The sequence below is a fragment of the Chrysemys picta genome, chromosome 18 (genome assembly GCF_011386835.1).
Source record: "Chrysemys picta bellii isolate R12L10 chromosome 18, ASM1138683v2, whole genome shotgun sequence".
Taxonomy (NCBI): domain Eukaryota; kingdom Metazoa; phylum Chordata; order Testudines; family Emydidae; genus Chrysemys; species Chrysemys picta.
The window spans coordinates 9049031-9064650 of record NC_088808.1 but is presented as its reverse complement, the minus strand read 5'-3'; the positions used below and the strand labels follow the sequence as shown (position 1 = coordinate 9064650).

At 44.2% G+C, this 15620-nt stretch overlaps 1 long non-coding RNA gene across 1 annotated transcript in view; it reads right to left on the bottom strand.

Annotated features, from left to right (window-relative positions):
* Positions 1-15620, bottom strand: part of LOC135976520 (uncharacterized) — a 62626-nt gene that overhangs the window by 5322 nt on the left and 41684 nt on the right. The gene's annotated exons all lie outside the window — the stretch shown is intronic.

Here is a 15620-nt window from a genome sequence, read left to right as displayed (position 1 = left end):
TTCTTCAGATGCATGGAGTGAAAGTTACAGATGCAGGCATTACATACTGACACATGGAGAGCAGGGAGTTACTTCGCAAGTGGAGAACCAGTGTTGACGGGGCCAATTCAATCAGGGTGGATGTAGTCCACTCAGGGGCGGCTCTAGGCACCAGCTAAACAAGCAGGTGCCTAGGGCGGCAAAATATATGGGGTGGCATAATGCTGGGGCCCCAGCTCAAACCTCAAGCAGCATCCTGGGCTGGATCCTGACCGCCCCGGGGTGCATAACCAGCCTGTTGTTCTGCTGCCGGGTGCGACGGGGCACAGAGCCGGCTAAGTGGGGAGCGTGTCCCCGCCGCTCTCCCGCGGGCAGCGGCCACCTCCCCTCTCAGGCAGGAGCCAGTAGCACAGCCCTGCCCGGCTGCAGAGGACGGACCGCTCCTCCTCGGCTTGTCCCCGCCGCTGCAAGTCGAGGAGCGGCCTGTCCTCTGCAGCCGGGACAAGGCCGCGCTACCGGCTCCCGCCTCGGAGGGTGGGGGGTGGTGGCCGCTGACCGCGGGAGAGCAGCGTGAACAAACCGAGGAGGAGCGGCCCATCCTCGCAGCTGGGGCAGGGCCGCGCTACCAGCTCCCGCCGCTCTCCCACGGTCAGCGGCCACCCGGCCCCCTCACCCAGGGGAGGGGAGAGGGGAGCGGAGCGGAGCGGAGCGGCAGCCCGGGCTGAGCCCAGCTCGTGCCGGGGCCAAGGCGAAGACTAAGGATGAGCAGGGCTGGGATCCAGCAGCAGCCCCAACCCCTGGCCCTGGGAGCGCCTGTGATGGGAGATGAATCCACCTCGGGCCAGATCCGCAGCAAGGTAAGAGTCGGGCCGGGCGGGAGGGTCCCTGGGACCCCTGGGGAGCTTCTGCCTGCTGGAGCCCCAGAGGCTGCTGCCTCCCTCCCCAGCCCTTCACAGCATTCCAGTGCCTGGAGTCTCCTTCTGCCTCCCCTCCTGCAGGGGGCGAGCGACCTGGCAGAGAGGGGCAGCATCTGTCCAGCAAGCCCAGCACCTCTTCCTTGGCTCCTCCAGTCCCAGAGCTCTCCCCATTGCATGCCCCTCGGGTTCCCAGCCTGGTGGCCTCAGGGTGCCGGTGCCTGGAGTCTCCTTCTGCCTCCCCTCCTGCAGGGGGCGAGCGATCTGGCAGAGAGGGGCAGCGTCTGTCCAGCAAGCCCAGCACCTCTTCCTTGGCTTCTCCAGCCCCAGAGCTCTCTCCATTGCATGCCCCTCGGGTTCCCAGCCTGGTGGCCTCAGGGTGCTGGTGCCTGGAGTCTCCTTCTGCCTCCCCCCTGCAGGGGGCGAGTGACCTGGCAGAGTGGGGCAGCGTATGTCCAGCAAGCCCAGCACCTCTTCCTTGGCTCCTACAGCCCCAGAGCTCTCCCCATTGCATGCCCCTCGGGCTCCCAGCTGAGTGGCCTCAGCGCTGGGAAAATGCCAGCAGGGCTGGGTCCAGTGTGTATCCGAGCTCGTGGGGAGCTCTCTCGCCCCAATGACTAGCACCTTACCTACGGCAAGTACAGTAGTGCAATAGGAGTCTGACGTGAAAAATATCATGTCACGTTGTGACACGGTCACTCAAATCACAATTACGTGTGTGTACTGTGCTGCCCTGTCGGCGCCATTCGCACTAATTTCCGTTTCGCGTCGGTGCCAGTAGTTATAGGGCTAAAATGCCAGGACAAAAACAAAAACGACTTTCCAGTGCTGCTTACCGGCAACAAAGAGAGAAATGGCAAAAAGAATTAGAAAAACTATCTCGTACTTCAAAAAGTATTTTAAAAAAGTCAACAATCAAGGAGAAAGTTCTAATCAATGCATTGAAGGTGATTATTCATCAACTGATGAAGACCGATCGAACCAAAGATTACCTTTATCAACTGATAAAGATGAACAACAATCTGACCAAAGTTTATCCTCACTAACTGATAAAGACGAACAATCACAATCCATCCAAAGATTTACTACTTCAGCTGAAGAGTCCAGAAATGAAGAACTGTTATCCAAATCGAAAACTGAAGAACAATTATTGGAAGGTGGAGAGACTGACATAGGATCGGATCCAAGTACATGGCCGACAATAATTACTGATACAATGCGAAATATTATTGTGAAAAAAGGTCCTTCAAAACTAGATCCTACATTTGAATATCTACTTAATGAGTTGAATCGTTGATTTAAGCCATTTAGTATGAAGAAAAAAATGAAAGATGGGGAACAAATGAATAGATCACGGTTAGTGTATTCACAGACCAAAGATGTAGTTTTTTGTTTTTGCTGCAAACTGTTCTGTAACTCGGATATTCTTTTGGCAACTGCAGGTTTTAATGACTGGCGAAATTTGCATCAGCATTTGAAAGAACACGAAACATCAAAAAATCATTTACGCTCATTGACAAATTGAATTGAGCTGTCAAACAGATTACGTTCCGGTACAATAATCAATGCTGTACAGCAACGTCAACTAAATTCAGAAATTCTACGTTGGCAAGCGGTGTTGGAACGTTTACTGGCAATTGTTAATTTCCTAGCCGAACAGTGCCTCACATTCCATGGATCCTCGGATATTTTATATGAGAATAACAATGGAAATTTCTTAAAATTGGTTGAGTTATTGGCAAAATTTGATAATGTTATGGCTGAGCATGTATGAAGAGTGAACGATGGAGAGATTCACACCCATTATTTGGGTAAAAATACACAAAATGAGATAATAGAATTAATTTCTAATGGAGTGCGTAATGAAATTTTATCGAATTTAAAATATGCCAAATATTACTCATTTATAGTTGATTGTACTCAAGATCTGAGCAAAACCGAGCAAATGTCAATAGTTTTACAATTTCTGAAAATTGATGAAAATGCAGAAGTGAAAATTTGTGAACACGTTCTAGAATTTATACCAGTGAACGAAACTACTGGGAAAGCCCTCACAGATGTAATTCTACAGAGATTGGAACACTATGGAATACCTTTAGAAAATATGCACGGCCAAGGGTACGATAACGGCTCAAACATGCGAGGACGACATGCAGGTGTACAGCAAAGAATATTGAATTTAAACAATCGAGCTTTTTTCATTCCTTGCCATTTGCTCAATCTGGTTGTCAGTGATGATGCCAAATCATCTAAAGATGCCGTTTCATATTTTACCACAGTGCAAGCAATTTACAACTTTTTTAGTGCTTCCACACACCGTTGGGCAGTCGTGAAGAAGCATCTTGAACAAAAACTCACACTTAAACCTCTGAGTCAAACTAGATGGGAAAGCAGGATAGACGCTATTAGACCATTCTGATATTCATCAGGAGAAATTTATGATGCACTATTCGAAATAAGCCAGGACTTGTTGTATGAGCCTTCATTTCGACATGAAGCTGAAACATTGGCTCAGAAAATGATGCAGTTTCAATTTTCATGTTGCACGGTTATTCGGCACAATATTCTAAATCAAATTAATTTGACCAGCAAAGTTATGCCGAACATAACTATAGACATGTCCGAGGCAAAGACGATTTTGAATAAAACGCTGAAATATTTTAAAAAATACCGTTCAGATGAAGGATTTGAAGGAACTGTCAAAGAAGCAACAACAATAGCAGAGGATCTTGATTTTGAACCGACGTTTGCACCTCAACAATTCATTCGTCCTCGGAAAAAAACAAGACAGTTTTGTTATGAGGCTCATGATCCTATTCTCGATCCAAATGAAAGGTTTAAAGTTGAATGTTTCTATTGTATTTTGGATGTAGCTAGAACTTCCATTGAAGAAAGGTTTTGCCAGTTGCATGGTCATTGTGAAACTTTTGAATTTTTATACGATATTGGAAATATTAAAAATCAGTTTTCCAAAGAAGACCTCAGGAAGCAGTGCCAAGACCTACATTTAGCGCTCAGTGCTGATAACGCTGCTGACATTGATGCAGTGGAATTGTATGATGAATGAATAGCTTTATAGCTTTATCTGAGCGAATAAGTCCTAAAACTTCTCCTCTAAAAGTATTAGAATTTATAGCAAGAAATGATTTTTTCACTCCGAACACTGCTATCGCATTACGCATTCTTTTAACATTACCTCCTCATTTTTGTGTACTTCCCCTTTCTGAAATTAAATGCTACAGTATTGGCTGCTGTCGAGTTTTCCCCACCACAGGGGTGTTAAATTTAATTATATTATGGTTACTATTTCCAAGCAGTCCAGCTTGGATCTGATCCTGTGCTCGATTTAGGCCTAAATCAAGAATTGCCTCTCCTCTTGTGGGTACCAGGACTAGCTGCTGCAAGAAGCAGTCATTTAAGGTATCAAGAAACTTTATCTCCGCATCCCTTCCTGAGGTGATATGTACCCAGTCAATATGGGGATAGTTGAAATCTCCCATTATTATTACTATTGAGTTTTTTATTTTAATAGCCTCTCTAATCTCCCTGAGCATTTCAGAGTCACTAACACCATCTCGGTCAGGTGGTCTGTAATATAGCCCTACTGCTATATTCTTATTTTTCAAGCATGGAATTACTATCCATAGAGATTCTATAGTACAATTTAGTTCATTTAAGATTTTTACTTCATTTGATACTACGCTTTCTTTCACATATAGTGCCACTCCCCCACTAGCACAAGCTGTTCTGTACTTCTGATATATATTGTACCCTGGTATTACTGTGACCCATTGATTATCCTCATTCCACCAAGTTTCTGTGATGCCTATTATATCAATATCCTTATTTAATACCAGCCACTCTAGTTCACCGATCTTATTATTTAGACTTGTAGCATTGGTATATAAGCATTTTAAAAATTTGACATTTTTTAGCTGTCCTCTATTGCATGACATAATTGAATGGGACTTTTTTCATGTGACTGTTTCTCATCAGATCCTCCCTGAATTTTTATCATTTTCCGTCCTCTCCTCCTTATTAGGACATAGGGAATCTCCATTTATAGATACTCCCCTAAGGAATGTCCGAATCACATGCTCCTCCGCACCTGTCGGCTTTCCCCCAGCCCTTAGTTTAAAAACTGTTCTACGGCCTTTTTAATGTTAAGCGCCAGCAATCTGGTTCCATTTTGGTTTAGGTGGCGCCCATCCTTCCTGTATAGGCTCCCGCTTTCCCAAAAGCTTCCCCAGTTTCTAATAAATCTAAACCCCTCCTCTCTACACCGTCGTCTCATCCACGCATTGAGACCCTGCAGTTCTGCCTGTCTAACTGGCCCTGCGCATGGAACTGGAAGCATTTCAGAGAATGCCACCATGGAGGTCCTGGACTTCAATCTCTTACTAGCAACCTAAATTTGGCCTCCCAGACCTCTCTCCTATCCTTCCCCATGTCGTTGGTACCTACATGTACCATGACTCCTCCCCAGCACTACACATAAGCCTATCTAGATGTCCCAAGAGATCCACAACCTTCACACCAGGCAGGCAGGTCACCATGCGGTTCTCCCAGACATCTATGTTTCTAATGATTGAATCGCCCATTGCTAATACCTATCTCTTCCTAATAACTGGAGTTCCCTCCCCTGGAGAAGTATCCTGAGTGCAAGGGAAGAGTGCCCTCTAGAGACGCTCCCCATCCTGTTTCCTACAGTGCAGCACAGCGCCCCCTAGCAGCACACTGGAGCAATGGAAACTCTTCAGTTCGTGTCAATCAAGAGTCGATTGAGTTAAACTGGTATAAGTGAAGGGAAAAATCAGACCCCGTGTTTCTAAAACACACAGTTTGGTTCTATGGAAATGAAACAGGATTCAAAACACATGACTCTAGTGACCTGACTTTGCGCTCACTTACACCAGCAGACATTTGGAGTAATATCATTGAAAGCAATGCAGTGCCCTGGCTGTTACACAGCTGCAAGTGAGAGGAGAATTGGGCCCATAGAATTTAATTGAGAATGAGATCCCTGCTATGGAATTTTAAAGATTGGATTAAAATTTCTGCAGAAAGGTTATACCTCTCTGGGACGGCTATAGGACATTTCTATCAGTAAAAGGGCAGTAGCAAGGGTTAATGGCGTGCACATTATGTTTTAATATATTCATTGCCGCTTTTCCACTGGCTTGATCCAGCAAAGTGCTCAGGAACGTGGCCCTGATGCAGAGAAAAACTTAAGCGCTTGTTTAACTTTAAGCACATGCTTACGTCTTATTGAAGTCAGTGGGTCATAAGCACGTTTAAAGTTAAGCGTGTGTTTGGGGGCTGTCCTGAATGGGGCTGGACTTAAGTGCAGCTTGGGTGCTTTCCAGAGCCAACACCATTTCTGCCTGTAAAGCTATAAGGTGATTCAATCTTGGTACATTTACCTTCTGCCAATACTTTAAACAATTGCTCAAGCACTTTGATTCCTCATTATCATATATATTAAATGTAAAAAAAAAAAAAAGCCCTGAATAACTTTAATGCAATTTTAAGGTTGTGAAATCCAATAACTCAACAGTGACTTCAGTGTGAATTTTGTTTTACTATTCACTGAAGCCACTCAAAGGCTAATATGAATTGAAGGTTGTGATGTTTCCCTAGGCAAAGAGCTCAGTAGCTTTCAGACTGGGTAGTTTTTATTGCAGAGTAAGAGAAACCAAGAAAGAAAGAACAAATATAAAGTCCCCATAAGAGAGAGAACAGTGCGAGTGATGCATTCTGTAAATGCACCCATCTTGAAGTCCATGTTGTAGATAGGCTAGGGGTGCCAACTTACTCTTAAAGGTTCAGTACTTAGGAAACAGCTTTCCAGATAGGAAACTAGAACCTTGCAACCTGACTCAACCCCCCTGGGACCCAACTACAAGTGTCATGTTCAGGTCAGGCCTGAAAAAACCCAACCCGCTCATGCTCAGGTTGGGTCATCTCTGATCACCTCCTCCAGCCTGTGGGGTTGGCATGGCGAAGGATGAGTGCCCTGCTCCTGCTGGCCGCCGCCACCTTCCTGCTCTGGGTGTGTGCCACCTAGTGAGTGTGTCAACAAGTCGCAGTTCCTCTCGCTCCCCAACACACAGAGCATTGAGACAGCAGTGGCCATGAGGAGAGGGGCATGCAGCTGCTGCCACACCTATCCCATGGGCAGGAGGCAGCCGGAGATGGAACAAGGGCAGCGGGTGTTGGGAGTGACGGGGTACCTTTGGGAACGGAGGGTCCTCCTCCCCAATCTCACCCTCAGAGATGAGGCTGTGGATATGGGTTTGTTGTTGGGGAAATGTTAGGTCCAGGTTGGACTTTAAAATCTATAGTATACACCACAACTGTTATGTGTGTGTAATTATAAAGATAATTCTGCTAAGGTCTGTGGTTAAATGTGAGATTTCCAAGGCGTGTGATCTTACTATCATGAGGATTTAATAATCCTACTGGTTATATAAAAGGGAAGATCTGCTAGGATTTTATTAATTGACAAGGCTATATTTCATTAGTAGTGATAGCTAAAGAGATACGATCAACTTAACAAAAAGCAAGTTAAAAGTAGTTTCAGGCACTTTTGCAGAAATCTAGGAATTTCCAGACTGAGTCAGACCCAATGACTATCTTGTCTCCAGTAGTGGTCAGTACCAACTGTTTCAGATAAAAAAGAATCTGGAAGTCAACAGATGTGGGATAATCAGCCAGGTGCTCCCCCACTCCCATTAGAGTCTCAGACCAACTATCTGTAATAGAGATCGGTTAAACCATGAAGCATGTTTATATCCGCTCCAAAATGTTTGTTGGCATTAAGTAGAACACTGGATATTCTTGATATCCCTATAAATGTCCAATGCCTTTTTGAATCTTGCTAAATTCTCAGCCTCAGTGATTTCCAGTCTAATTATACAGTTGTGTTCAAAAGTGTTCCCTTTTATTGGGTTTTGAACGGGGCTCTTATTGAGGATTTACAATCACATTGCAAAAAATCAGGGGGTAGCCGTGTTAGTCTGTATCTACAAAAACAACAAAGAGTCTGGTGGCACCTTAAAGACTAACTATCTGTTAGTCTTTAAGGTGCCACCAGACTCTTTGTTGTTTTTGTAGATAATCTGTTAGTCTTTAAGGTGCCACCAGACTCTTTGTTGTTATTGCAAAAAATGTTTTTTCTCTCTTGTGTTGCTAAATGAAAGAACTCCACAAACAACAAGGGATACTGACTATAGAGAGAAAAGAATGAAACTGACTACTCTGAGGGAACCGGTTGGTCATGCAGAAGAAACAAATGCTACACAGAGGACCAACTTATCAGAAGAGCACAGCTTGCTCAGAGCTGAGCACCTTCGGCAATCTGCCCATCAGTGTGAGTGGGAATTTCTGGTGGCTGAACTTTTATGAAAATCTGGCTTTACTCCACGCATTTGACTGGAAAAACAAAGTGTGTGTGAGGAGAGGGGAATATTTCTTTTTCTCTAATCCCTTTCAGTAGCAGGACTCATAGGGGTTATTTGTATTGGCAGAGGTAACAATTTTAAATGATAGTGTGATTGTTAAGTTTATAGGTTCCCTTTCATTTCTAAAATGTAACTGATTGTGTAGCCCCAGTTACACATTAGAGTCAGATCCATCCAAGTCAATTACACTAGTTTATACCACCGGAAGAGCTAAATCTAGCTTTTTAAAGCAGTCCATATGGATTGGTCATAATTCCCAAGTTAGTTTGTAAGTTTGCCTTTGCACTCCAGCACTGCATGGAATTGGAATGCTTAACTATGTACCAGAGACTCTTTACTGATAATGGGGGTTCTCCTTTAGTTCAGATTAGAGGGAGCTGTGTTTTCAGAGCAGGAAGCTCTGAAGTCTATCTTCACCATCAATATGAAGTTCCAAGGGGCCAACCAGGCTGGCCCCAAGAGTCCCAGGAGGCTATAGATTGATTACAATAAGGGCTGGCTAGAAAACAAGAATTCCGTTTTGTAAAATACGTTGAGCTTTCAGAATTTGGTTTAATGCCATGTTGGATCAAAACCAAGACATTTCAATATTTTTCGGGGGAGGGAGGGAGAAAGAGAGAGGCAGACATCTACCCTAGACTAGCCATAAGCCCAGTGGTGAAGGCACTCACTTGGGATATGGGAGCCCTAGCTTTAAGACAAAGACTTGAACCTGGCATTCTCACATCCCTGATGATTACTTGAACCACATAGCCACTAGCTACTCTGGAGTTCTGCCCATACTCACTCTCCCTGTCTCTCAATTTCATCCTGGCACTGCAAAAGCCTTCTCAGTGAATTGGTATTTTCCAACAAAAAATGTTTGCCATAAAATTCCCTGACATTTCAAATTACAAAAGCAGTTCCCAACGCATAAGAACGGCCGTACTGTGTCAGACCAAAGATCCATCTAGCTTAGTATCCTGTCTACCAACAGTGGTCAATGCCAGGTGCCCCAGAGGGAGTGAAGCTAACAGGTAATGATAATCTCTCTCCTGCCATCCATCTCCACCCTCTGACAAACAGAGGCTAGGGACACCATTCCTTACCCATCCTGGCTAATAGCCATTCATGGACTTAACCTCCATGAATTTATCCAGCTCTCTTTTAAATGCTGTTATAGTCCTAGCCTTCACAACCTCCTCAGACAAGGAGCTCCACAAGTTGACTGTGCGCTGTGTGAAGAAGAACTTCCTTTTATTTGTTTTAAACCTGCTGCCCATTAATTTCATTTGGTGGCCCCTAGTTCTTGTATTATGGGAATAAGTAAATAACTTTTCCTTATCTACTTTCTTCACATCACTCATGATTTTATATACCTCTATCATATCCCCCCTTAGTCTCCTCTTTTCCAAGCTGAAAAGTCCTAGCCTCTTCAATCTCTGTTCATATGCAACCCATTCCAAACCCCTAATCATTTTAGTTGCCTTTCTCTGAACCTTTTCTAGTGCCAGTATATCTTTTTTGAGATGAGGAGACCACATCTGTACGCAGTATTCAAGATGTGGGTGTACCATCGATTTATATAAGGGCAATAAGATATTCTCCATCTTATTCTCTAGCCCCTTTTTAATTATTCCTAACATCCTGTTTGCTTTTTGACTGCCTCTGCACACTGCGTGGACGTCTTCAGAGAACTATCCACGATGACTCCAAGATCTTTTTCCTGATTTGTTGTAGCTAAATTAGCCCCCATCATATTGTATGTATAGTTGGGGTTATTTTTTCCAATGTGCATTACTTTACATTTATCCACATTAAATTTCATTTGCTATTTTGTTGCCCAATCACTTAGTTTTGTGAGATCTTTTTGAAGTTCTTCACAGTCTGCTTTGGTCCTAACTATCTTGAGCAGTTTAGTATCATCTGCAAACTTTGCCACCTCACTTTTTACTGCTTTCTCCAGATCATTTATGAATAAGTTGAATAGGATTGGTCCTAGGACAGACCCTTGGGGAACACCACTATTTACCCCTTTGTTCCCTGTCTTTTAACCAGTTCTCAATCCATGAAAGGACCTTCCCTTTTATCCCATGACAACTTAATTTACGTAAGAGCCTTTAGTGAGGGACCTCTTCAAAGGCTTTCTGGAAATCTAAGTAAACTATGTCCACTGGATCCCCCTTGTCCACATGTTTGTTGACCCCCTTCAAAGAACTCTAATAGATTAAGCAACAGAGGGTCCTGTGGCACCTTTGAGACTAACAGAAGTACTGGGAGCATAAGCTTTCGTGGGTAAGAACCTCACTTCTTCAGATGCAAGTCACGATTAGTAAGACACGATTTCCCTTTACAGAAACCATGTTAACTTTTGCCCAACAATTTATGTTCTTCTATGTGTCTGATAATTTTATTCTTTACTATTGTTTCAACTAATTTGCCCAGTACTGACGTTAGACTTACCAGTCTGTAATTGCCGGGATCACCTCTAGAGCCCTTTTTAAATATTGGCATTACATTAGCTATCTTCCAGTCATTGGGTACAGAAGCCGATTTAAAGGACAGTTTACAAACCCTAGTTAACAGTTCCGCAACTTCACATTTGAGTTCTTTCACAACGCTTGGGTGAATGCCATCTGGTCCCAGTGACTTGTTACTGTTAAGTTTATCAATTAATTCCAAAACCTCCTCTAGTGACACTTCAATCTGTGACAGTTCCTCAGATTTGTCACCTACAAAAGCCAGCTCAGGTTTGGGAATCTCCCTAACATCCTCAGCCGTGAAGACTGAAGCAAAGAATTCATTTAGTTTCTCTGCAATGACTTTATCAGCTTTAAGCACTCCCTTTGTATCTCGATCAATGCTTGAACATTCAGGGGTAAGCAGTTTACAGAGCAAATGTTTACAGCCAGGCTTGAAAGTCCTGAAAATAAAGGGTTTATAACAGAAGCAGCGACCAAAGTGATAAAGAATGAAGATTTTCCTGCACCTAGTGGTACTCCTCTTCATATCTGGACACTGCTGAATAATATTGGCCTGGGATGGTGTTTAGCCCTGGCTCATAATAATACAATACTTCTGATTGGATTTCACATAGTACCTAACATATCTAAAGGGCTCATGGCCCGGTGTCCAAGGGTTGAGCACCCACAACCAGGGCTGGATTTTCCAAAGAGCCCAGCTCCTATGTAGATACCTAAACAAAAGAACCAGCAGCCGGTAGCTCCCCTTACGATATTAAGGGACAGATTCTCAGAAGAGCTCCCTGTCCAGCATGCTGAATTCTTTAGGAAAATCTGGTCACTTCTGTGGATGCATAGAGGGGAGCTGAGCTCTTGCAGTTGTGGATGCCAACCCCTTTTGAAACACTTTGTTCCTAAGTGGCAGGCAGGGCCGGCTCCAGGGACCAGCCCAGCAAGCAGGTGCTTGGGGCGGCCAATGGAGAGGGGCGGCATGTCCGGCTCTTCTGCTGCAATTCGGCAGCGGGTCCCTCACTCCCTCTGGGAGCGAAGGACCCACTGTCGAATTGCCGCCGAAGACTGAAGCGGCGGCAGTAAAGCAGATCGCAATCACGGCTTTTTTTTTTTCACTTTTTTTCTTTTTGCTGCTTGGGGCGGCAAAAATCCTGGAGCCGGCCCTGGTGGCAGGATTGTTTTAAAGCTCCCCAGAGGAAGGAAGGCACGGATTCCCTTCCAAAGGCTTTGTCCCCATTTTTCAAATTATGCAGATGGAACACAGCAAGGAATAGTTGACAAGAGTCCCAATACCAGTGGCAGGGAACATGACACCATGCAAGGGTAGGTTTTTAAACTCCAGTTCCTCTTCCCTTTTGAGAGCAGATTGGTAATGGTCACAGAGATCTTTGCTTTCCCAAGAAGGGTTTCCAGACAGTGTCCCAGAACTACAGCCCCCTATTTTCCTCAGCCATGAAGGAGGGAGGAAGATGTGAGCAATCTTTTTTGACCATCACTTCCTCTTTCCATTTCCTCGAATGTTTTGTTCTCATTCTTTGCTCTGCTTATGCCAGCTGCTGCTCTGCCACCTTCCACTCCCACATAGGAGATATTGCTCAGACCAGATGTTCTGTAGGTTGGAAAGTGAAAGAAGCAGAAATGGAAGATGAATGGAATTCTTAAGCAGTAATGCAGCATGTGCACGAGAGCATACAACTTCTCAGTGCCCGTTTCCTGTTCTTATAACAGGCCAGTTCCGGTGTTACAGATAAAGGCAATGTTTGTTGTGGGTTACAGCGAGATACTGGAGATCAAGAGATCTGAGTGCTGGCTGGGGTTTTGCAAGGAGCCTAAAAGGTAGTTAAGTGCTCAAGTCCCATTGAAATTTAGTAAGATTTGGGTTCCTAAACTCCTTTGAAACTCCCACCCTCTCCTCCCAGCTCTACCACTGACTGACTTACCCACGGTCATAGAGTGAGAGTCAGGACAATGTTTTCAGAAGTGACTGATATTGGCTGTCTCCATTTTCAGGAGCACTGCACCCAGAAGCCAGGGACACCCAAAGTCAGTGGCCACTTCTAGACTTAATCTTACAAATGCCCTAGGTTCTCCTACCTAGAAAAAAAGGTCATAACAATATTTGCCAACCATACCTGTTGATCATCTCAATCATATATCACTGTAGTATCAGAGTCTCTGAACATTGTAGAAAAACCTAGCGAGTCAATGGAATTCCAGTGAAGTAAGACACTTTTTGCAAAGCCTGGTTTCTTGATCTGAGGGTTGTAAACAGGTGTCCAAAAAAAAAAATCAACCACTCTTCCCTACCTTTCCTATACTGCTAAATGGGGTCCTGGCATGCAAAACATTGACAACTGCCTTTGTAATGTGATTCATTGCTATCCATGTAGAAATACATCTTTGTTTTTTTTATTTTGAGAGTTGCTTGAATTTAAAAAAAAAATCTGTGATCATAAAGAGATTTGAATGTAGTAGAACTTGGTGATAATGGAATATTTGCACCACATGCATTCCAAGATAAGGATTGAATGCAAAGGATGACACTCTAGCAATACTGATAGATGACCATTTAGAGACAAATTATTTAAGGATATGCATCTCTTTAAGAACATTGGGCTCAGATCAGTCTTCCCTACCTCCAATAATGCTTGGTTCTTAAACTCCCACTGACAGTTCCCATCGTGTCACTGATCGGCAACCCAAATGCAAAGCTAGGAAATACCTAAGGGACAAATGAACCATCATGAGGCTGCTAGGTGTAAAATAGAAGGAAGATGACTAGATCAACTTCATGTTAAGATCAACACACCCTATCTGTGAAACACTAGGTAAAACCCCTTTATCTGGGAGGTCTAATTATGAAAGTTAGGTTGTAGCCAACTTTCCTGCAGCCTTCCAAATCCTGGCATCATTTGTTGTAACTTCTGGAACTGGAAATGTTTCGATCTCTTCCTTCCTGGATATAATGGATTTTTCAAGTCAGTGACAAATAGATGACAGGAAAGACTTGGAAACAAAATGATTGAGAAGGGATGCTTAAAACAAGTCAAGAGAGCGACAACTTGGTGTGGACAGTTAACGTCTCCATTATCTTATAGGAATGAAAACTTTCTCCTCTTATCTGTTTCTGTAGGATATTAGGAAACAGGAATTAAGGGTCTGACCCAATCTGAATTAAGGAAGACTCCCATAGACTTTCTCAGACATTGGATCAGACCCTGTATCTTGTAATTAATATTTTATGCATTTATTTATACACTCGTTCAATAAAAAAGGCATGTTTACCTTTATCTTAAGGTACTCCTTTGTGTATTTCTAAATTACAACTATATAGCCTCCTTCATTCACCCACTAAATAACAGAAATCATAGCAAAGCAGATAAAGGACATAGTCTCAGTCTTTAGGATCTTTCCCCAGAGCCCTTCTAGCTCTCCTAGCTAGAGAAAGCAAGTGTGTTGTTAATAGGGCAATTTGGGACTTTGCTAACAATTTAGCAAGTTCCTGGGTTGTGCAGGGTGAGCATGCTGACCTGGTATAGCAATGTTACAGCTGGAAGGGTGATTGTGTGGTTCAAGCATTGCACTGGGACTCAAAACGACATGGGTCAGGTTTGACTTTGCTACTGACCCAGTGTGACCCTGGGCAAGTCACTTAGGGCCTTATTTTCAGAGGGATTGAGACCATGGCCCTGTCTCTCCCTTTGGGATAGATTCTATCTCCAGCAGGTGCACAGTGGACTCCTCATTGCACACCGACTGCAATTGGCATGCTCTTTGCACCTTTCCTTCTTCCCTAAACCAGTGCTGCAGCCAGGGACAAACTGCCCATCAGATCAGATTGCAGAACCCTTATTAGCAGCACTTGTAATGCAAGAGGCAGAAGGGGCACAGGTGGGTTTTCAGATATCAGGCATAGGGCTTGTCTATACTACCTGCCAGATTGGCAGGCAACAATCGATCCAGCGGGGGTCAATTTATCACGTCTAGTCTAGACACGATAAATCAACTGCTGAGTGCTCACCCGTTGACCCCAGTACTCCACCAGAACGAGGAGCACAAGTGGAGTCGATGGGAAACCTTCAGCTGTTGACTCACCGCAGTGAAGACACCATGGTACGTCGATCTAAGTATGTCGACTTCAGCGACGCTATTCACGTAGCTGAAGTTGCATATCTTAGATCGACCCCATGTGGTAGTGTAGACAATCCCTGAGTTTATGACTCTTGCAGACAGCAAAGCCAGCCTTGGATTTGTAAAGGGAGAAACTGGACCTGGAAGGGAAGGAGGGAACAACTGCAGAACACAGGGCTGCTACTTCTACAGAGTCTCTTCTCCACATATAGGAGCATTTTCAGGATTTGGAATTCAAGAAAGGGGGATTCTTTTGTGCCTTGAATAATGGGGCCTAAGAGAAATCACTTCATCCTTGATCCTCCACATGGTGGGCAACAGGATGTGCACCGCTGTTGTTCCTCAGTGCGAGCCTGAGTGGAAGCTGCACCTAGGTGAAAGTAGGGTAAAATGGCTAGGCATAATCCTGATCCCTCGGTAAAAGGCAAGCCTCTTGCACAGCCACTCCCTTACAAGAGCACAGGGTGGTAGGAGAATGTGCATGTCTGAGGAAACATGAGTTTAAGCATAATCACCAACATGCTAATGAGATCCTTAGCTGTGTGCTTCTTTCTTCGGCCTCCCTCTAGGCAGGAGTAACTCAACAGCGACTGTCGTGTGGCAATGGTACAGCATCACGTGAAGAGCCACTGGCTTCTGACACTGAACACGGAGCTTCATTAGAACAAGTGAAAACAATA